A 21,366-nucleotide genomic window follows, 5' to 3' on the forward strand; every position below is an offset into this window, starting at 1 on the left:
AAAAAGGCCTTTCATTTTCGTCACAATCCATTAAACCAAGAAGACGGCGTATAAGTACGCAGAAACACATTAAAGTGAAAGGACAATAACGAGCAGAAGTAAACCAGGGTAAGCGCGGAGCAAAGCCGCACATTGCTGCGGCACTCCCGATCGAAAAATATGAACAATGAAGCGCGCTGAGCCCAATTCTTTCGATTTTGGGAGTGTGGGGGGTGAGCGAAATCACTTACGTGCCGAAAGCATGTGCACTCGAAGTGGTAAATTGTGCCAACGAAAATGCACTTTTTGGGTTATTGCGCAATTATTCAAATAATCAGTTGCGGTGGTTGCTAGAGGAGGTGCAGAAGGCGAAGAAAGAGGACGGTAGGCAGCAGGAAAAAGCTTGCGACAACAAACCGAGCGAGTATGAGAAGTGTTATAAGTGAGCTTACCAACAGCTGGAAATGTACGAGTGTGTGTTTAGTAAAGAGGCTCGAAACTTGGTATTGGGGAAAAATCGGTTAGGGGCAGAAAATGGGAAAAATTTATTTTTGAATATATGAAACAAAACTCAGCAACAGTGGGCATATTTCTGACTGGAATGTGGCAGGATATGAACATTTAAATTATATGCAATTTTAGTTACGTCCAATGTAGCTCTGGGATTTGTTTTGTTAATGATCTGCATTGGAATCAGAATTGGAATAACATCAGTTTTTGTATGTCCAGCTTAACTCATCAGAATACCTCATCCAAACCCAGTTTCCTCAATATTACTAGAATGTATGTGCCTTTTGTTTGGCCATACAGCAATACAGTAGTGAGCATTCTCAGTTTATCCTTGGGGAGGCTTATGAAATGCCTAAACCTCTTGTTTTATGCATTTATTTATCTATTTAATAATCTAAAAATGCAGTATTTCTTACAAGCTATGAAAAACAAATTAATTATAATTCAATCAAAAATAAATTAAACTAAGAATTTATTTATTTTATTTATATGAAGAAAATGTAAAAATTCTTACAGTGTACAGAGAAAAAATGTTAGCAGAACTTAAACACTAGTTACAAAAATTCCTTTAGAAACATTTTGAAGTATTGGGTTTGTTCGGAAAGTAATTTCGTTTTTTCCGACAGAAGGTTTAATTGTATTTTTTCACAGCTAACTTCACACTTAAGTCGAATTGTCATTGTATGTTTTGACAGCTGATATAGCAAGGCGTGTATGTGAATAATTTCAGTTAAATTGACGCAGTAGTTTTTGGTTGGTGTCCTTTAAATATGGAGAGCAATAATCAGCATTTTCGTCATACTATATTTTACTTTTTTACTATAGAAAAGGTAAAAATGCTGTTCAAGCCAGAAAGAAATTAACCGATGTGTATAGAGAAGATGTTTTGAAAATAGGAAAGGGTCAGAATTGGTTTGCAAAATTTCGATCCGTGAGATCGGTGAGAGTTTATATTTACTGAATTCAACTATTTATGACCACTAGAAAGGCCTGGGTTTAACCTCCAAGCTCAATATAATCACAAAAAAACGAGATTTCTTTCCGAACAACCAATAGCAATTTTTGAAAGAAAAATCTGGGCTAATATGGTTTGAAAGCGACTTAAATTATCTCACAGTTCTAGAAATCGGAGCATTGGAAACCTAATTAGAGCTCACTATCCTATTATGATTTCGTCAGCTATTTATCTTGAACAGCGATGGGAACTCAATCGCCTTACTTAGCAAACTAAAAACGAAAGTGAGCGTAAGAATAGTCCTTCTTTATCTCGTGATTTTAGGTTAATAGAAAGCACAGACTTTTATAGGATCGAATTGAATCAGTGAAATGCATGGAACGCTAATCATAATGGATAAAGACTTTCCAGACACGTTCAAGCCCCTTAATATGACATGGCTAATCTTTCATCTCAACAAGACGGCATATTCCAGCTTCAAACGAACGAGAGAGGTTTATAAAGCTTTAAAGTGTATGGGTCAACAAAATCCGAACTAAAACGTCGAATAAGAGCAATTACGGAAAATTACTTTGCAATGGTGTTATGATTGTACTCCTAATATGAACTTAGCCTGACGGATCACCCTTCTTTAGTACCAGCTTATTTCTCTAAGCGAAGGGTTAGGGATAAGAGAAATAAGCTGGTACCAAACAAGGGTGATCCGCCAGGCTAAGTTCATATTAGGGGTACAAACTCTTCGCTTTTAAGCTCTTGCTGGGCGATATATTGTCGCATGGTACAGAAAGGCTCGGGTTCTATTAGGAGCGGGACCGCAGGCTCTCAATGTATCAGCCATCTATACTACGATAGTCAAAATCCAGTCATCAAGTGAAAAACGGCGCTTGAAAGTTGAGTTGAATCATATGGAGAATTGGAGTGACGTTAGTTTAATGCCGCACAACTGGGAAAAATAATGTATTTTGAATTCCCTGATACCAAGGGAATAAAGAAAGGCTCATTTACGAAACAATTTTTCGGTCTTGCACTGCTGTACCACAAAAGTTGGACCACCCAATGAGGCCGGTCTTCACTGCTCGCCTTTCGAACAAACAACCAACTCAAACTCAGGATCATGAAGGTAGCATTGCATTATAAAGTAGGTATAATTACTTTGATGCTATGCATACTCAATCATAAATTGTAGCTACTTGACTTTCTGCTAGTCGGATCAAGCATATTTCATCTGAACTTGTGAAATTTCTAATTTATTTTATTTCCCTATATATTTTTCACTCTCTAAGATTAATTAAATTCTTATCAATAAATAAATTAAATATCAATTACTTTATATATAAAACTCAAATATTATCCTTGTTGTTCATTCAGTAGTATCAACATTTTTGAGGGCAAAAATTGGTTTTAAGTCATTCTTTACCGAGTCAAATTTAGATAGGCAAGATCAGTACGGCTGAAAGAAAATTTGCAGAAATTAAATTCGCACAAAACCAATTAACGATTTGAATCTTAACGATTCTATCTGTCGTATGCTATGTTCGACCTAAAAATATTTTTTATGTTCCTAAAGATTTCTTTCAATATTTATGACAGGAGTTTAGTAAACATTGCTGCTTGATATTGCAGTTTTAGTTATACTATAACTGGCGCGTGCATCCGTTGTTAAATAGTTGGCCGAATTTTCGCCACAAATGGGGGAGCCTAAAGTTTTCTGCTACCTCCGAACGGCAATGGTTTTTTATGAGAAGCTTTTACATAGCAGAAATACACTCAGAATTTTGGCATTTCCTGTAGAGGGGCGACTGCTGTGAAGAAAAAACTACCGGTAATCACGCACATAACGTTCTATCGAACATCGGGGGTTGAAAATTTGAAAATTGGTTTATTGATTTTCAAATTATTTTCGACGATGACCATTTTAGTATTCATTTTCAAGGATTTTAGTATTTGTTTGATTTGTTTTCGAAGCACTTTGTCTAGCCGCGTTTCCAGGGTGATTTGTTAATTGTGTGGGATCCACAGGAGATAAAAATTCAATTGATGCTCGTCATATTGATGCCCAAGGATTCATCAATCTCACGGTAAGTGACATCAAAATATTGCTGAATTATTGCGCGAACGACATCGACATTTTCAGATGATTTTGGACAACTTTTCTTGAGTTCGCCGATGAGCAAACAGCATCCACGAGAATACTCAATGTACCTGTGTTTTACGATGCTGAAGGATGGAGCTTGCCCGCCGTATAATAATTTTAGTTTATCGATGCGTTCTTGTCTTGTTAATCCATCTTGAAAAATGATAGCGCGACAATTTTCACAGTTTCAGTATATATTTTTCCACTTTTTTTTAATATTTAAAACTTCTGTGAAAAACTATTATATAATATGGCTCACGGACTTGCTCAGTGCCTTTATGGCAAAATAGCCAAATTTTCCAGGGGAACTGCCTGATGGTGCCTGGCAATACTAGAAGTGCTCAAGGTCAGAAATATAAATAGTTAGCCCCGTATTACTGCCTTAAAGTTGGTTCGGATACAGAGGCCACTATAGCTGGCAAGAATGAAGCTCTCTTCATCTGGACGAAATTTTTGATTCAAAATTTGTTTTCGAAATGCGCTGAATATTAGCTGCCAAGTAGTCCAAAGGTATTTGTTAACCAGCTCAGGCTAATATGTGAAGTTGATATTTGCACAGGAAATATGCTCGTACATGTGTGTGATATCTCAGAACAGTGAGGCGAATTAAAAGTTCTATTACGTGAAATTATGCAACCATCGAATGCTTCTTATTGTCCCGTGAGTTGTGTGACACATTGCGCCATCTTCCTGGAACCAAAGTGATTTCCATTAACATTCCACTGGAAAAAGTCAGCAATCGAGAATAATGTTCTCCATTGACGGTAAAATTCTTTCCGGCGTGATCTGTGAAGAAGTATGCCCCTTTTACTTTCATCTGTCACCACTATGTGCATGTAACGGTGGCTCAATAATGGAGTTTTGCTCTTATCTGCTCCCAATTCCGCAATATTGCTTGATTACGCACATCAAACACAGTTGTTAAACGAAAGTGAGCCTCATGGCTACACAAAGCAGCAGTCAACAAGCTTTGCTTACTGAACCACGATTTATGAAATACATTTGCCCAATTCACAAGCTGTGTTCTGGCGTAAGCGTATTTGTGGCGAAAGGGTAAAACATTTCTGAAGTAACACGAACACTAAAAATGCTTTCAGAAACATGTGTAAAGATAATATTTTATACATTTGGGTTTAGTAAGAAATTACCACAAATTGGTTAAATTCCTTTGAATATTCAATTCAAATGTGTAATAAATATTTATTTCTGCACCCTCGCAACACTGTGCAACACCATGTTGCAAACGCCAGAAACAATAGAAATGCATAGAGAGAAAAAAAAGAAAAGAAGGGAAAAAAGAAAATACGAAAATCGCCTGAGTTCACCCAATTTTTGCCAAATTTCGCGTGTGCTTGATAAATGCGGCATATCTGCTTATATGCAAATAACAGCAAAATTGTGCCAAGGCGCAAAACTGCTACTTTGGCGGTTGCGTTATATAATAGCATTGGGTGAGAAAAAACCAAGTGGCTGCCTACTTGACTGACCGGCCGACTAACTTACTACCTGACTAACTGGCATACGTGCATACAGGCCGCTATTCGCATAAGGCGGACATAGAAACTTGTGACAACATAGTGTACACTTTAAGCCCCAAGCAGACAAATAAAAATTGTCCAAAAAGTGGCAGATTCGGGATGAAATGCAGAGATGTTTCAGCAAGGTAGTGGGGCGCTGCAAACTGCATTAGTCAGGTATTAAATGTAGTGCAGCAGGAAAGAAAGGTAAGCAAGTCGACCAGGCAGGAAAAAATTGTGCACTATTTAATTGCGACCGCATTGTATGCTGGGAGCTGCTGTCAGCGATTAACGAGTATTTGCCCACCACTCATATGCACGCCACCTGAGCCAGGCCGGCCAGCTAGCTCAAGAGCCAGTAGCAATCAGCTGCTGGCTACACTTGAACCGCCACGGCGCATGCAGTGAAGCCGCAAAAATTTACAATACAAAATAGCGGCATAAATGAGGCACATGTTGCACTAATGTGCATAGCGTTTGTTGCTTTTTTTGTATTAATTTTATGTATGTAGCACGCAACGTAATTTGCTGCTCTCACATTTTCTTTTCCTGTTGGTTTAAAGCGCACCGAGCAATGCAACTGATGCCATCACGTTTTGTGTTGGTCGGTATGATTACTGAAAAATTGATAGATGATTTTTTATGGGAAAAAAGTCAAATTGTAATTCATATGTGAATAGCGGGAATCATAAAGAGGAATTAAATGCAAATAAGACAAGTCGTATCAATTACATTTGATTGAATTTACGCAGTATGAAAATGGTTTCTTGCATTTTGGTTAGCTGTGTGGGTATGAGTGTGTGTGTGTGTGATGGAAGTGTGAAATGCGCAGTGACTGTGAGGGTTCGTATTACGTTGTCGACCAATCTTTTTGGGCTTCATTGCATGCAGAGAAGAGGAACTGAAAGTAAAAACTGGTACGGGAGAGGAAGACTGTTAGCGACTAACCCTCTCTCCTTCTTCTGGCATGGACCTATATTCGCCCTTTCATGGCGAAATAGAAAAAAAAACCAGAAATAAATTGGCTTAAAAAATAGCACCGTAAAATTTCGGTTTATTTAAATTCAGTTAATTAAAAATTAAAAATTTCTTACTAAACGAGATATGAGTTCAAAGATAAGTATATTCGTAGACATGTAACAAGAAATGAGACCTGCTTGTTGTCGTTTTTTGGCCAAATTTTTTTCCAGCGTTACATGTCAGAACATAGCCATGAAAAATAATTGATAAATTTGATTAATAAAGAGTGATTGTAAACATTTCATTGTTGTATGGCAAAGAAACGCTACTCCAATCGGATGAGTCGATTCTAATTTATTGAAGTTTGAAAATGAATTTACTGATTAATTAATATAATAATTTTTGAAATAGGTATATAAGCAGACATGGTTTTTATGCAATTTATGTCTTTCTAGGAGAGATTAGTTTGAAAATACAAGAAACCCTGTGCAAATCGGAGCATTGGGGGGAGAGGTATTAGCATACACACGTAGTTCGGTACTTTATTTTGTAAGATTTAGAGCTAAATGATGAGTTGAAATTATCCAAATATATACAATTTAAATACCTTGATTTAGCAAACATATAATTGAACTAATAAGTTTTAGAAAGCTTCTCGATACCATTGTTTTTGAATAATTAAACACATTTTGCTAAGTTTTAATTTGACTCAGTACAACATTTTAAATGATTATGAATACGGGAAGAGTTGTCCTAGTTTTTTAAGGTTATTTTTGTTTAGTTAATTTTCTTGTTTTAGTTATGGGTTTTCGCTTCATATTTGGGCCCCAGAATAGGGCTCAGCGTACAAAAATTCATCGGAAACTATTCTGATGTAAAAGAACGCATATCGACCTTGGTAATCCATATTTTAATTATTTATTAATCAAGTACACAACCATAAGTAATTTTATGGCACTTGAGCTGAATCCAGAAAGCTTAAAAATAACATTAAAACTATATGTGTTTAGACAAAAAGGTTTCACAAAGATGACTTTAATAGTAGGTTGTAAAAAGTTGAAATAGGTGGAGAAAACAAGGAAGGAAGAGAAGAACATACAATGAACTTTTTCTCTTAATGAATGGAGCATGCCATAGACCTTGCCCATAGCACTGCAAATGTGATTATTCCACGATAGACTTCGATCGAAAATTATTCTTAGATTTCTGGCAGTGTCAACAAGTTTTATAATAGTGTTGTTCAATTCACTGTAGCCTTCGAGTTTAAAGGTCTTCTTGTAAATAACGATACATTTTGATTTACTCGGATTTAAAAGTCACAAGCCCACTTGATGACGTGATCTAAGCCCGAGGTGTTATTAAAACTTTTATTGACGAATACAAAAGGGCAGCTAGCATGTAATTTGACATCATGTGCATATGCGATAATATCACAATAGTTCAATAAAATTTGAAGAGGACCGGGAATCGAGCCTTAAGGAAAATTTTCAGTTACGTGTATGTAGTTAGATATAATGTCAGCAGCACAAATAGTCTCAAATAGACTATCTATATGCTTTATAGCCTCAAAGTCTTTTCGAAAAACTTAAGTTTGGAGTTTCGATAACCTCGATAACCCTGGAGTAAGCCCTATCACAGCACGTATGTTGTTAACGAAATATTTATGTTATATAGCTTGGATGAAGACCCCAATAGTATATCAGTCACTTACTCAAAAGTACATTATAATATTTTATTCTACGAAGATCAGGTCTATTTCCGAACTATTTCGATTATTTTCTTTAGTAAATATTGGTTTTCTTTGCCTAAAATTTATTTTGTCAGTTAATACAATTTATATTTTATAAAATTTTTCTACCAAGAACTTCTTAGAAGAATTATTTGATTGAAAACTGTTTCTTTGGAAACTTTTTTTTATCAAGGGCCTCCTCTGATTTGAAGTATGCGATTTGATATGGTCCTTTATTTGGAGGACCTACAATTTTATGGTTTTTCTGAGCATGGTTAGCACATGGTTTTAAAGAAAAGTTTTTCCTGACAAAAATTTATTTGAGGATGATCACATTCTGCTTATTAATGTATAAGCTGTTTTAGTGAAGTTTCGAATCTACAATAGAGAGCTCACCCTGGATCAACTGAGTTGTATGGAAGCAGAGATCTACTGAGTTCAGTGGAATCTGATAAAATTTGGTTATCATATCTGGTCGATAAATACGCCCAACGTCCTTCAATACTTTTGCATTCATCACCAGTTCTTACCAGTAAAACAATAATAATCGAATGTTTATTTTAGCCTTTTTTGGTCCTCTTGCCTAAGAAAATAACAGGCTTACAACTTAAATAAAAATTACTAAAATGACATTTTGTAGATTACCTGCCTGTTTACAGATTAAATTATTTTACTCTTGAACGCAGTTTTACCAGGATTTGATTGGCGGATCAAATCGGCACAACTTTTTTTATAAGTTTCTCATAAGACCCTGATTGGCAGCGCTTTCTTGTTTGGTATTTAGTAAAAATAACTTCGAAAAGGAAAAGTATTATGCGCAGAACCATAAACTAGGCCATGTCTTGCAGTCAGTGAAGTAAAAACTCTAAGAAACAAACAAACTTTTGCAGGCGTCAAACAAAAAAGTAAAAAAATATCATTTCGAAGTAATCAAAAGACCTAAGCGCCAAACCTGTTCGCAGTGTCAAAAGCAAGACTGCCTATTTGGCAGGCAGATGTGCCGCAAAACCAAGAAACCAAACCAGCATAGGTCAAAAGTGCAGTGTCATTATCTGCGCGTGGAACTTCACACTTCCCTTCTACTGCCCCTGGGTTGCTGACATTCCGTGAAAGTAGTGCAGTCACGCTTTGTTGTGCTAAATGCGCCCAATTAACTGGTTATCAGTTGGAAATAAGTTTTTTGTTTGCCACACCATGCCACACGTGCTCACAAAAATGTTACATAATTTAAATGTCTGCACCACAGCCTCTGCCCCTGCAGTACTTAAGTGCCGTAAAGCGCACGTCTGCAGACCATTTGTTATGGCATCGCGTAAGTGAACTTGTCTGACAACGTCTCCGTCCACGTCTGTGGCATATCTTAAGCCGGCAAAATAACCTTGAACATGTGTTAGTTGGTCATAAATGCCCTCGCGTTAACTTGCATATCTGTACGAGTGTCCATTGCATTTGCGTGTACTTGATCGCGATGATAAAGTTAAATGCTTTGGACGTGTGCAGGAAAAAGTAGCAAAAAACTCTGTAACTAAATTAAAATTTTCAACAAAAAAAAAGTGTAAGAAGTTATTAAATTGAAAGTAGTTCAAGTTGAGGCAGCTGATTCCATCGGCATGGCATCTCTTATCAGGTAATTCATTAACATCTGACATCCTGTGGTTAAAATAATACTTTTTGGCTGTTATCGACTATGATTGATTATTTCGTTTAACGCTGCGTGTAAAAGATTTTGGATATTGCTTTGCATGTAAATGGAATTGGGTATGACAGTCAAGGTCATCAAGACTGGCTGGGCAGATTTAGCAGCTAAAATAAATTACTTTCTTTTTTTGAGGGAGATATGCTCCATATAGCTTATTAGAGAAGAAAGTAATTTTAGTTTATTATAGTAAAGAATCTGGATGTCATGTTTTTATGCCATCTTTGACATTTGCCATGTAGACAAATGTACAATTTCAACCATACAACTGCTAAAATTATTGAAAATTATTATGAAAATGGTCGATCTTTAAACACAACATAGCACGAAATTCGTAATGTTTTGGGGAAATAATCGTGCGAGTGAGGCCACAATTCAAAGGCTGGTGAAACAATTTCGAGAAGCTGGTTCTTTTGAGGATGAAAAAAGGACTAGCAAAAAAACTGGACGTTCTGTTGAAAAGTGCTGCTGCTGTGGCACAAAGGGCTACTGAGCAACCCTCAACATCGATATCTTGCTTTTCTCAACAACTAGGCATTCATGAATCGACTGTTTGGCAGGTTTTATCTGTAGACGTGGATATTTAAGAAATGCCATTTTTCGCATATAACTGTTAAGAGTCATAGTTTCAATAAAACTTCAAAAAATCTAAATTTTTGCATGTTTGGTTTTAAAACAACATTCAGGCGCGTCTTCTGAAGGGCGCTTCATCTTTTTCTGACTGAATGAGCCTTTGTATGCATAGGTGATAATTCATCTCAACATTCAAAAGAACCGGAGCGACCCTGATTTATATCCGGCAAGGAGTGTCCTTCAGTATCATTCCCCGTATATGTATGTGGAATATTTTTGGTTTTACAACAACAACCAGCTTTGTTTGTTATTCAGGAAAAATTTAGTAATGCTGGATATTCAGTTTTTCATTTTCTCCCAAATTTATGTTTTGACGGACTGTAAAGTTTGAAAACACTTAATTTTCAAAAAAAAATGATTTTTATATTTTATATTTATACTTTTTTATGATAATATGGATATCTGAGTAAAGGGTTTTCTAATAAGAGATATTATTTTGATATTCAAAGAAAGATGCTATTTTTAATATAAATCGGATCGGATCGGATGTTTATCTCATTATAAAGAGGAAGGTATGCCGTTAATAGTAGAAAATACCATGAGGCAAATTACCACCAAGAGCACGCTTACAAGACAATATCCTTTTCATGAAATTTTCCATAACCGAATTGTCAAGTGGCTGCCCTATGTTCTCGATAGCCTCACGAATTCCATCTTTGAGGCATTGAATCGACCTTGGGCTGTTGGCGTAGATCTTCTCTTTCAGGTGGCACCAAAGGAAAAAGTCACAAGGTTTTAAATCACAAGATCTCGGTGGCTAATTGTGATCCTCTCTTCGAGGGATAACACGGTCCGGAAACTTTTCCCGTAAAGATCGTTGCTTATGTGGCACGTAGCGTCGTCTTTCTGGCCACATAAATACCATCCAGTTCCGGCCATAAAAAATTGTTAATCATCTCTCGACAGCGATAGATAACACCTGTTATCGGAAAACCCTTTATATATTATGCAATTGTCCTACAAATAATAAAGGGTAAAATTTTTTCTGTATTAAGATAAAGTGTGCACTAATTAGCAACAGAAGGGTATAGAAGCGATCTATATAATCTTCTTCTTAATTGGCGCTATAACCGCTTACGCGATTTTGGCCGAGTTTAACAAAGCGCGCCAGTCGTTTCTTTCTCGTGCTAACCGGCGCCAGTTGGACACACCAAGTGAAGCCAAGTCCTTCTCCACCTGATCTTTCCAACGCAGAGGAGGTCGCCCTCTCCCTCTGCTACCACCAGCTGGTACCGCATCGAACACTTTCAGAGTCGGAGCGTTGGTATCCATTCGGACGACATGACCCAGCCAACGTAGCCGCTGGATCTTTATTCGCTGCGCTATGTCTATGTCGTCGTAAAGCTCATACAGCTCATCGTTCCATCGTCTGCGATATTCGCCGTTGCCAACGTGCAAAGGTCCAAAAATCTTACGCAGAATCTTTCTCTCGGACACTCCAAGCGTCGCTTCATCGGATGTTGGCATCGTCCAAGCTTCTGCGCCATACGCTAGGACGGGCATGATGAGAGTCTTGTAGAGAGTTAGTTTTGTTAGTCGAGAGAGGACTTTACTGCTCAGTTGCCTACTTAGTCCAAAGTAGCACTTGTTGGCAAGAGAGATTCTACGTTGGATTTCAAGGCTGACATTGTTATCGGTGTTAATGCTGGTTCCTAAATAAACGAAGTCTTTTACAACCTCGAAATTATAACTGTCTACAGTGACGTGGGTTCCGATACGCGAGTGCGCCGACTGTTTGTTTGAAGACAGGAGGTACTTCGTTTTGTCCTCGTTCACCACCAGACCCATTCGCTTTGCCTCTTTATCCAGTTTGGAGAAGGCAGAACTAACAGCGCGGCTGTTAAGGCCAATGATGTCAATATCATCGGCATACGCCAACAATTGTACGCTCTTATAAAATATTGTGCCTGAGCGATTAAGTTCTGCGGCTCGTACGATGCTCTCCAACATCAGGTTAAAGAAGTCACACGACAGCGAGTCATCCTGTCTGAAACCTCGTTTGGTATCAAACGGCTCGGAGAGGTCCTTCCCAATTCTGACGGCGCTGCTGGTGTTGAGCAACGTCATCTTACATAGCCGTATTAGTTTTGTGGGGATACCAAATTCAGACATCGCGGCATACAAGCAACTCCTTTCCGTACTGTCGAATGCAGCTTTGAAGTCGACGAAAAGATGGTGTGTGTCGATTCTCCTTTCATGGGTATTTTTCAAGATTTGGCGTATTGTGAATATTTGGTCGATGGTAGACTTTCCAGGTCTGAAGCCACACTGATAAGGTCCAATCAGTTGCTTGATGCTGGGCTTCAGCCTTTCACACAATACGCTCGCTAGAACCTTATAGGCGATATTTAGAAGACTAATCCCGCGGTGATTGGCACAAATTGGAGGATCGCCCTTCTTATGGATTGGGCAGAGCACACTTAAATTCCAATCGGCAGGCATGCTTTCATCCGACCATACTTTGCGTAGGAGCTGATGCATGCACCTTACCAGCTCCTCGCCGCCATGTTTGAATAGCTCAGCCGGCAGTCCGTCGGCGCCCGCGGCTTTGTTGTTCTTTAGCCGCGTTATCGCTATTCTCACCTCGTCATGATCGGGTAGCGGAACGACAATTCCGTCGTCAACGATTGGGGTATCGCGATCTTCACTTTCTCGGTGACATGCGCAGCTGTCACTGTTTAATAAGTTCGAGAAGTGTTCCCTCCATAACTTAAGATTGCTCTGTACGTCAGTCACCAGTTCGCCGTCTTTGTTCTTACAGGAACACGCCTCGGTCTTGAAACCTCTGTAAGCCGCCGAACTTTCTGGTAGAATTTTCGGGCGTTGTTCCTGTTGGCCAGCATCTCAAGCTCTTCGCACTCACGTATTTCGGCCTCTCGTGTCTTCTTTCGGATAATACGTCTCTCTTCCTTTTTCAGCTCTCTGTAGCGAGCTGCGGCAGCATGACATTCCTCGTCGTACCAATTGTTTTTTCGGGCTCGCCGGAATCCGATTTCTTCTTCGGCGGCGGTACTTAGAGAACGAGAAATGTTGCTCCATTGCACATGCATGCCGGTTTGTTGGGCAGTGCTCTCTGAGAGCAGGAGTGAGAGTCGAGTGGCGAATCTTCTGGCTGTCTGTTGTGATTGCAGCTTTTCGATGTCGAACATTCTTTGCGTAGGTAGATGCACGGTTTTTGCTGCACAGAGGCGTGTGCGCAGTTTGGCTGCAACAAGGTAGTGATCCGAGTCGATGTTGGGTCCTCGGATCGTACGTACATCTAATACACTAGAAGCGTGTCTTCCATCTATCACAACATGATCGATCTGGTTTCGCGTTTTTCGATCAGGGGATAGCCAGGTAGCTTGGTGTATCTTTTTATGCTGGAATCTGGTGCTGCAGACTACCATGTTTCGGGCCCCGGCGAAGTCGATCAGCCTCTGTCAGTTGCCGGATGTTTCGTTATGCAAGCTGAATTTTCCGACTGTGGGACCAAAAATTCCCTCCTTGCCCACCCTGGCGTTGAAGTCGCCAAGCACGATTTTTATGTCGTGGCGGGGGCAGCGCTCATAGGAACGTTCCAAGCGCTCATAGAAGGAATCTTTGGTCGCATCGTCCTTCTCTTCCGTCGGGGCGTGGGCGCAAATTAGCGATATGTTGAAATATAATAATGTCCCTAAATATCTAGCGCGGACTTTTCTGTGTGCCTCTATATCCTCATTATCGTGTCTGGGAAGTAGCTTGGAGGTTGAGCTTAGAGAATTTAAAGCTGAATTATATTCGCTGGCTTCAACTTTTAGCTTACGAACCAGTCCACAAATGTTTGTATATAAATGTAACCATGTAAATTTTGTATTTAAAAATTGAGTCGAAATAAAACTTTGTTAAATATTTTGTTGCTTTTTGGTTCATTAAAACTGTTACATGCATCGTGTATATGGTTTCATCAAAAATATTTTAATTGATATCCGCAAAAACCTTGAATTAAGACATTAGGCCAACCAAGTCGCTGTTTCCAGGCTCAGCTATTCCAAATAAGTTAAATTAGCCTTATTCAACTATAAGACTTTGCATATTCAAATAAGTAGCTTTGATTAAAAAATAATTTGTTTTCAGTTGTTTTTTTGAAACGATTTTACCAGCTTGTTAATCATTACAAGCCATAATTAATCACAGCAATTAAAGTGTGGCTAATTAGAATCGTTTTTAAATCGAGGACCACCTGCTTGTTTAAAGCCATGCACACATATGCGCATACCAGCAACACTACAGCTTAGTGCATACGATACAATAATAGCCAATTTACGTTACATGGAGCTACATGCGCATGTATTAGTGTACTGGCTCCCTCCTGCTATTCTTCAGCTTTACAAACAAGCCCAAGAGTTCACTGGATTATATCTTTTTTTAATTTTTAAAGTACACTATACAATAATCTGCTTTAATTACATATTTTTCACCGACCCACATGCATGCTTATATATGTATGTATGTATGTAAGTACTTAATTGTGTGCAAAGTGTACCATTTTCAGTGATTATGGAATATATGTGTGTATATCTGTGCCGGTGCTAGTATGCGTTGAATTATTACAAATAATGCCTTCAGAATTGACTACATCCGCATATGCGCCATACTGTTGCCGCCATTGCCGGCAGCGTGGTGGCAAGTGGTGCCTGCCATTTGACCGTTCCTCTACATGCTGATGTTTTGTTTCTATTTCTGTGTTTCCAATAATCGTTTACTGCTTTTTTGTTGCTCTGCGGGTGTTTGGAACGACCTTGAACGACTACGAGACAGAACAGCTTTGGTTCTCCTAGGTGTAATTGCACTTGATATTTGCTCTAGCTAATACAAACAAACAAATTTTGTGCGGCTGCAAGCAGTTGTGTGTGTTTATATAATCGCATGTATGTAGAGCTGCAAGTTTTTCGACCAGTCGCTTGCGCGTTGTGAGTCAATCTGCTTTGGTTCTACTTTATATTATTGCACGTACGTACATTTTCATAGCGCCAGAGCATTCCAATTCAAAAATAGTCACACTCGTAAATACAATAAAGTCCACAAGTTTCTCGAATCGGAGCGAAACATTTGTATTCAGTAATATTCGTAGTTTATGTACAATATTAGAAAGTTGTTTTTATTCTTTGTGATTCAAATCGCCAGATCCACCAATTGATTGCTTGTAATTAGTTTTTTTTGTTTTTTTTTGCATTGTAAGCCTTTGCTCGCACATTTGAGTGATGTGTGTGTGATTGGTGTGTAATTACAAAATTCTGTTAACACGCACGTTTTCTCGTTTTCTCGTTTTCTGCAAATGTGTGCTGCCGTGGCCTTTAGCTGACAATTTTTATTACCAAATTAAATTTTCGATTAATTTTGGCAACGTATTGTGTAGTCTTGACATTACTAGGACGATTAGTTTTATATCCAATTTTTTTTCGTTGCTTGATTTGTTTCACTTCATTCATTTACTTCATGAATTCATGTTGAGTTTCCAAAGTGTCACAAAATAATTAGTTGCGGTGTGCATACTTGGAATACTAATTTTACGTTTTTTAATTATTATATCAAATTTTTAGCGAAAATATATAACACTTAAAAGTTCAAAAATTTCTTTTATTGCCAAACAATAAAGTTCCACCAACGAAATATACCGTGGTCACACAATTAATTCGTACACTCTCAGTTTATAAACAGATGCACTTGATGCTTAGCGCGATTTATACAATACAAATGAAAAAAAATTTGATATGGATATATATATAAAGAATAACATATTCGTTCAATATTTAAGGAATATAAACTTTCAATTTCATGTCTGGAATTAGAGAACTTAAGGCAATAACGAAATAAGGCACAATTTTACTCAGAAATATTATTCGTACGTATCCATATAAGGAATACTGACGTGATAACGTCTTATAATTCCATGTAGCCGGCTGCACGCACCCAAAAATGCGGCGTGACATTAATCATGCGTCGTTATCTTGCTTATGCGTCGTTATCTTGCTCATTCGTCGTTATCTTTCTCAAGCGTTGCCTTGCTTGAACTGCAAGCGAGAGCGCGGAACGAACGACAAAGAGGCACAATCGGCCCCCGCGTTCGGCAACGTTCGTCATCTGGCTCTCTCCTACTTCAGTGAGCATATATATGTAAGTATATGTATGTATAGGCGCAAATGTTTATAAATTCAGATATTTGTACTTGCATATGCCTTCTTCCTGTGTGTATGGTAGTGAACCATTTCTCTGTTGAGAATAGGATGATGAAATCGATGATGGTGCCTCTTAGTGTTGTTGACCTATTAACGTCTGACGCACAATCGAAATCGCACAATTCATATCTTTCATGAATTTGATAAATATTTCATAATTTTTCACGTTTGCGTAAATGTAACTTGATCAATTCCATTGCGATTCCATTTACCTCCGTCTCTATATCCATACAAAATATCTATCAAACAAATAAAATTAAAATTTTCTTTTGAAAAATGCAACCATTCCATCAGTATTTTCTTATGACGTTGTCACGTTAAACTATCTTCAGTAAACCGACTTTACAGACAACCTGTTTCTTTTATTACAAAAATAATGAAAAAAAACGAGTATTTATTAATTTGTTGGACCGCTTTTAGGTTTAAACGTCGTTGCATACTTTCATTAGCTGCAATTTTCTCCCACTCAACACTTAAAGCAAGTTTAATGACGCCTTTGATGATATTTTGTACTTTCTGATTCTGCTTTCTAAGAGCTCCTAGACATGCTCAATTGGGTTCAGATCCTGTGATTGAGGTAAATATTTAAGCTGGTTATATATATATATATAATTGGCACGTACACGCTTTTTGGGTGTTTGGTCGAGCTTCTCCTCCTATTTGTGGTGTGCGTCTTGATGTTGTTCCACAAATAGAGGGACCATTTAAGCCGACTCTGAACGGCAAATATTTTTATGATGGCAGAAATACACTCGGAGGTGTGCCATTGACTGCCGAGGGGCGATTGCTTTAGAAAAATGTTTTTCTTAATTTTGGTGTTTCACCGAGATTCGAGCCAACGTTCTCTCTGTAAATTCCGAATGGTAGTCACGCACCAACCCATTCGGCTGCGGTGGCCGCCATTTGCCCATTTTATCATCAACAAAAACCATGTTTCCTACTCCAGATGCAACTATGCACCCCCAAACCATTGCATTTCCTCCTCCATGCTTAACGATAGGAATAAACTTTTTTTCATTATTTTCTTTTTGACCAATTTTTGGAGGCCTATCTGATCCGAAAACATTAAATTTCGACTCATCACTGAATATGACGTTTTCCCAAAAAGAATCTGGCTCATTTATGAAGCATTTGGCGAACTCCAATCTCTTCTTTCTTTTAATAACTGAAATGTAGAGCTTGCGGCGTGTCACTCTGTTAACCAGCGTTTTGCAGACAATTACAGACTGTTTATAGGCTTACTTTTTTGTGCAAAGACTCTTGAATATTTCGGATATTTGGGATTTTGCGCGACTGATGCTACTATGTGGTGATCCGCACGTGAAGTCTATATTTTTCGCCTTCCGGCTTGGTGGTGATTAGCTTCCAATTTACCAGTATTATCGTAATTAGCAATAACACTTTGTACCGTATAATGTGATTTGCCAATTTTTTGTCGATTTCGCGCAGATACTTGTTTCCCAAGTACAATTTAATAACAATTTTACACATTTCTAATGTTAAATCCGCACTTCGTCACATTTTGCCACTTTCCAGCGAGATATTACGCGCAACTGAAACTGAGTCGGCGAGAAAACTATCTAATCTAATCTGTATTATTTCGTTTTCAGCAACATTAGTAAAAACACAAACGATTTTTACTGTTACGAGTACTTTTGCAGCAACAATATCATGACCTGAAAATGTACGAACAATTTTTTGCAGCATTTTGCTACGTCTGCCTGTTTTCCTTGGAGTCCCTCAGTGTGAGTTGATATAACGGGAGTTTTGCTTGCGGCAATTCATCAGGAATGTAACATTCTTACACTGACCAAAAACAATTTATTGTCACAGCAAATATCTTGCGCAAAGCTAAAGTTTTTTACGTACTACGCAGGGAGTACGAATAAATTGTGTGACCACTGTATAAAACGTGACGCAGAAATATAACTTGGGATAAGGCGTTTCTAAAGTTTACATTTGAAATTTTTTTTTTTGGGATCTCACTTTTGTTTTTCGAGATGAAATGTAGTACGAAATCCAGGAGCTTGGGAGACATTGAGCATTTTGGAGTTTTATTCAATACAAAATTTTCTATCAGTGATCACATTTATTTTATTATTTCAAAATTGTACTCTGTTCCCGGCTGCACTCGTCGCAATACTTCCGAATTTTGTGATCCGTACTGCTGTTTGCGGCTATTGTTAGTTCTTCCTTAGCGTACGCCATTATCATTTAGAGACTTTATGACCAACTTTCGATAAACATAATTGAGCGCCTGCGAAAAATATTTCTTAAACAGACATTGTGTTCCCTGTTCCATCCTATAGTTCTCGGCTAGTAATTAATCTAGAATCTTTAGAAATAAAGTACTTTCACTTTCGTTTATTTTCAGTGTTATAAATGTCATCGTCGACTGTCCAGATCTACTTGAGCGAATAAGCTTTAATGTTGCCCAAAGAAGTCTCTGTATTTTTTACACTTTTTATGGAGAAAACTTGAAGACTAAATTTGCGAGTAATGCACCTATTGCATGCTCATTTTTCATCCCATTCCAGTTTGCTTGATTTCGCTTATCTAAATCTAATTTTGTAAACATTTTAAATTTAGTTGCTTAATATTGTATTTATATTGATTGATCATATTTTTGTTGCCAAATTTCGCTGGATTTTCTTTACATTTTTGTCTACTGTACGTCTTATTTGAAAATTTCTTAAAAATTCAAAATTTTGCTACAGAGCTTTAAAGTAGAGTACCTCCGGCTTATTTTAACCTTTTGGTTTTTTTTTTATTTTGCTTCTTAATGTTTTTCTGGAAAAAAATACGTGAAGAAATTTTTTTGGATAAAATATCATCGCTTTTAACTTTTTATTTTATAAAAGTTTTAAAAATATTATAGTTTTTTAGTTATTTAATTTTAGCGCCAGAAAATTTCTAGGAAAAAAAGTTATGTTTCTAATTTTTGTCACTAATAGCTGAGATGCAATGCTAGGTAATTTATGAAAATTTCACAGTGGGGTTCCCTTAACTTTTCGAGTTATGTTGAAGTACAAACAGCGAATTAGTCATTAATGAAAAATAGAAGAGAAAAATAGGTGATATCCTAGTATAATAAAAAATAGTTTTTCCTTAAAGATCTGTACAAAAAAGCAATGTTTTTTTCTGAAAAAAAAAAATGTTTTGTAAGAAGTATATTTTATTGAAAAAAATTAAAACAACTTTCTTCAAAATGTAAAAAAGAAATATTTTCACTTTAAAAAACTCTATACCAAAATACTTAATAATAAATAATTCCAAATCCAAACGTAGAACCTCTCTTGCCAACAAGTGCTACTTTGGACGAAGTAGGCAACTGAGTAATAAAGTCCTCTCTTGACGAACAAAACTAACAACATCCGATGAAGCGACGCTTGGAGTGTTTGAGAGAAAGATTCTGCGTAAGATTTTTGGACCTTTGCACGTTGGCAACAGCGAATATCACAGACGATGGAACGATGAGCTGTAGGAGCTTTACGACCACATAGACATAGCGCAGCAAATACAGATCCAGCGGCTACGTTGGCTGGGTCATGTCGTCCGAATGGATACAAACGCTCCGACTCTAAAAGTAATCGAAGCAGTACCAGCTGGTGGTTGTAGAGGAAGAGGAAGGCCTCCTCTGCATTGGAAAGATCAGGTGGAGAAGGACTTGGCTTCACTTGGTGTGTCCAATTGGCGCCGGTTAGCTCGAGAAAGAAACGACTGGCGCGCTTTGTTAAGCTCGGCCAAAATCGCGTGAGTGGTTATGGCGCGAATTAAGTAGAAGAAGAAGGAAAGCAATCAAGATGGTGGCATGGATGGGCTTTAAGCATTTATTTATGTAAAGAATTTAAAATTTTTTTTTTGTTCAACATTTTTTTAAATCATTTGTTCACATGTGTGGTTTGTTCACTCTAATTTAAAAATGTTTGTTACAGTTGGCCAAGATTTCATCAAAGAAAAGCTAAGCAGTCAATTTTATAGAAAAATGCACTAAATTTTCATCAACATTTCAAAGCTTTTAATCAGAATTTAAAAAATAAATTAGGGACGCGGCCATCTAGCCCATTAAGGGGGGAGCCTGGTTTATGAGGTCTAAAAATTACATCTCTTTGCGATTTTTTTTTTAAGGGAAAAATTAATTTAGCACTGCAAAGTTTTTTCTATATTTTAATGAACATTTAAAAAGTATAAACAATTTTTGTACTGGTTAAAATAAGTTGAAAAAAATGTTTAACATAGAAATTAGTAGAGCGCTGGAGTTTCCAACTGGCGTACAAGATACAGCTCGTAATTATTATCTAAAGCAAACAATTCAAATGGATTTCTAATTATCATGATTTTTTATTCTAGATGAACTAAGAAAGCTGAGAGAAATTTCAAAATTTCAACTTTTTGGAGGTTTTAAAGAAAAAAATGCCTTTCTATAAAAAAGAATTCACTTCAACTTGGTATAAAAATCTTGAAACAATTTTTTTTATCTATTTTGTTAGTTCAAATAGAAGAGAATTTAATACTGAAGGGAACAAGCTATGATTCATTTCAAAAGATTCTTTAGTTTTTTTCATTCATGCACGCCAATTCAAAGAAATCATAAAAATGAAGAGTCGAGAAAAGAAGATAAAGTTTGTACTATAGCTGTCCGGTCACAGCGTAACTACCTAACGCTCGCCTACCTTTGGCTTTGTATCTACGGAAATATTGAGAATTAGGCTCTGTAACTTTGTGTGAATATTCTGAAATATATTAGGAATCGCTTAAAACGAAAAAAATAATTGAGTTTTTTGACCTCATAAACCAGGCTACCCCCTTAAATTTGCACAACATTTTTTATATGAAGAAAAATACGCAACACCTTAGGAGAGAAGTTTTCTTGAGGGCTGTGTTACTTAAAAAATAATAATAATACAATAGTAAAAAATGTTACAGAGAATCAGTATTGAGCTCTTCAATGAAATGCGCAGCTGAATGTATAAAAGGTTTAATTCAAACTTATAAACTTAAAAATGCACAGAGTATGAATGTTGTATACCACAGCTACTCTACTGCAAACACATTT

The sequence above is a fragment of the Anastrepha ludens genome, chromosome 5, assembly GCF_028408465.1.
Source record: "Anastrepha ludens isolate Willacy chromosome 5, idAnaLude1.1, whole genome shotgun sequence".
In the NCBI taxonomy this organism is placed as follows: domain Eukaryota; kingdom Metazoa; phylum Arthropoda; class Insecta; order Diptera; family Tephritidae; genus Anastrepha; species Anastrepha ludens.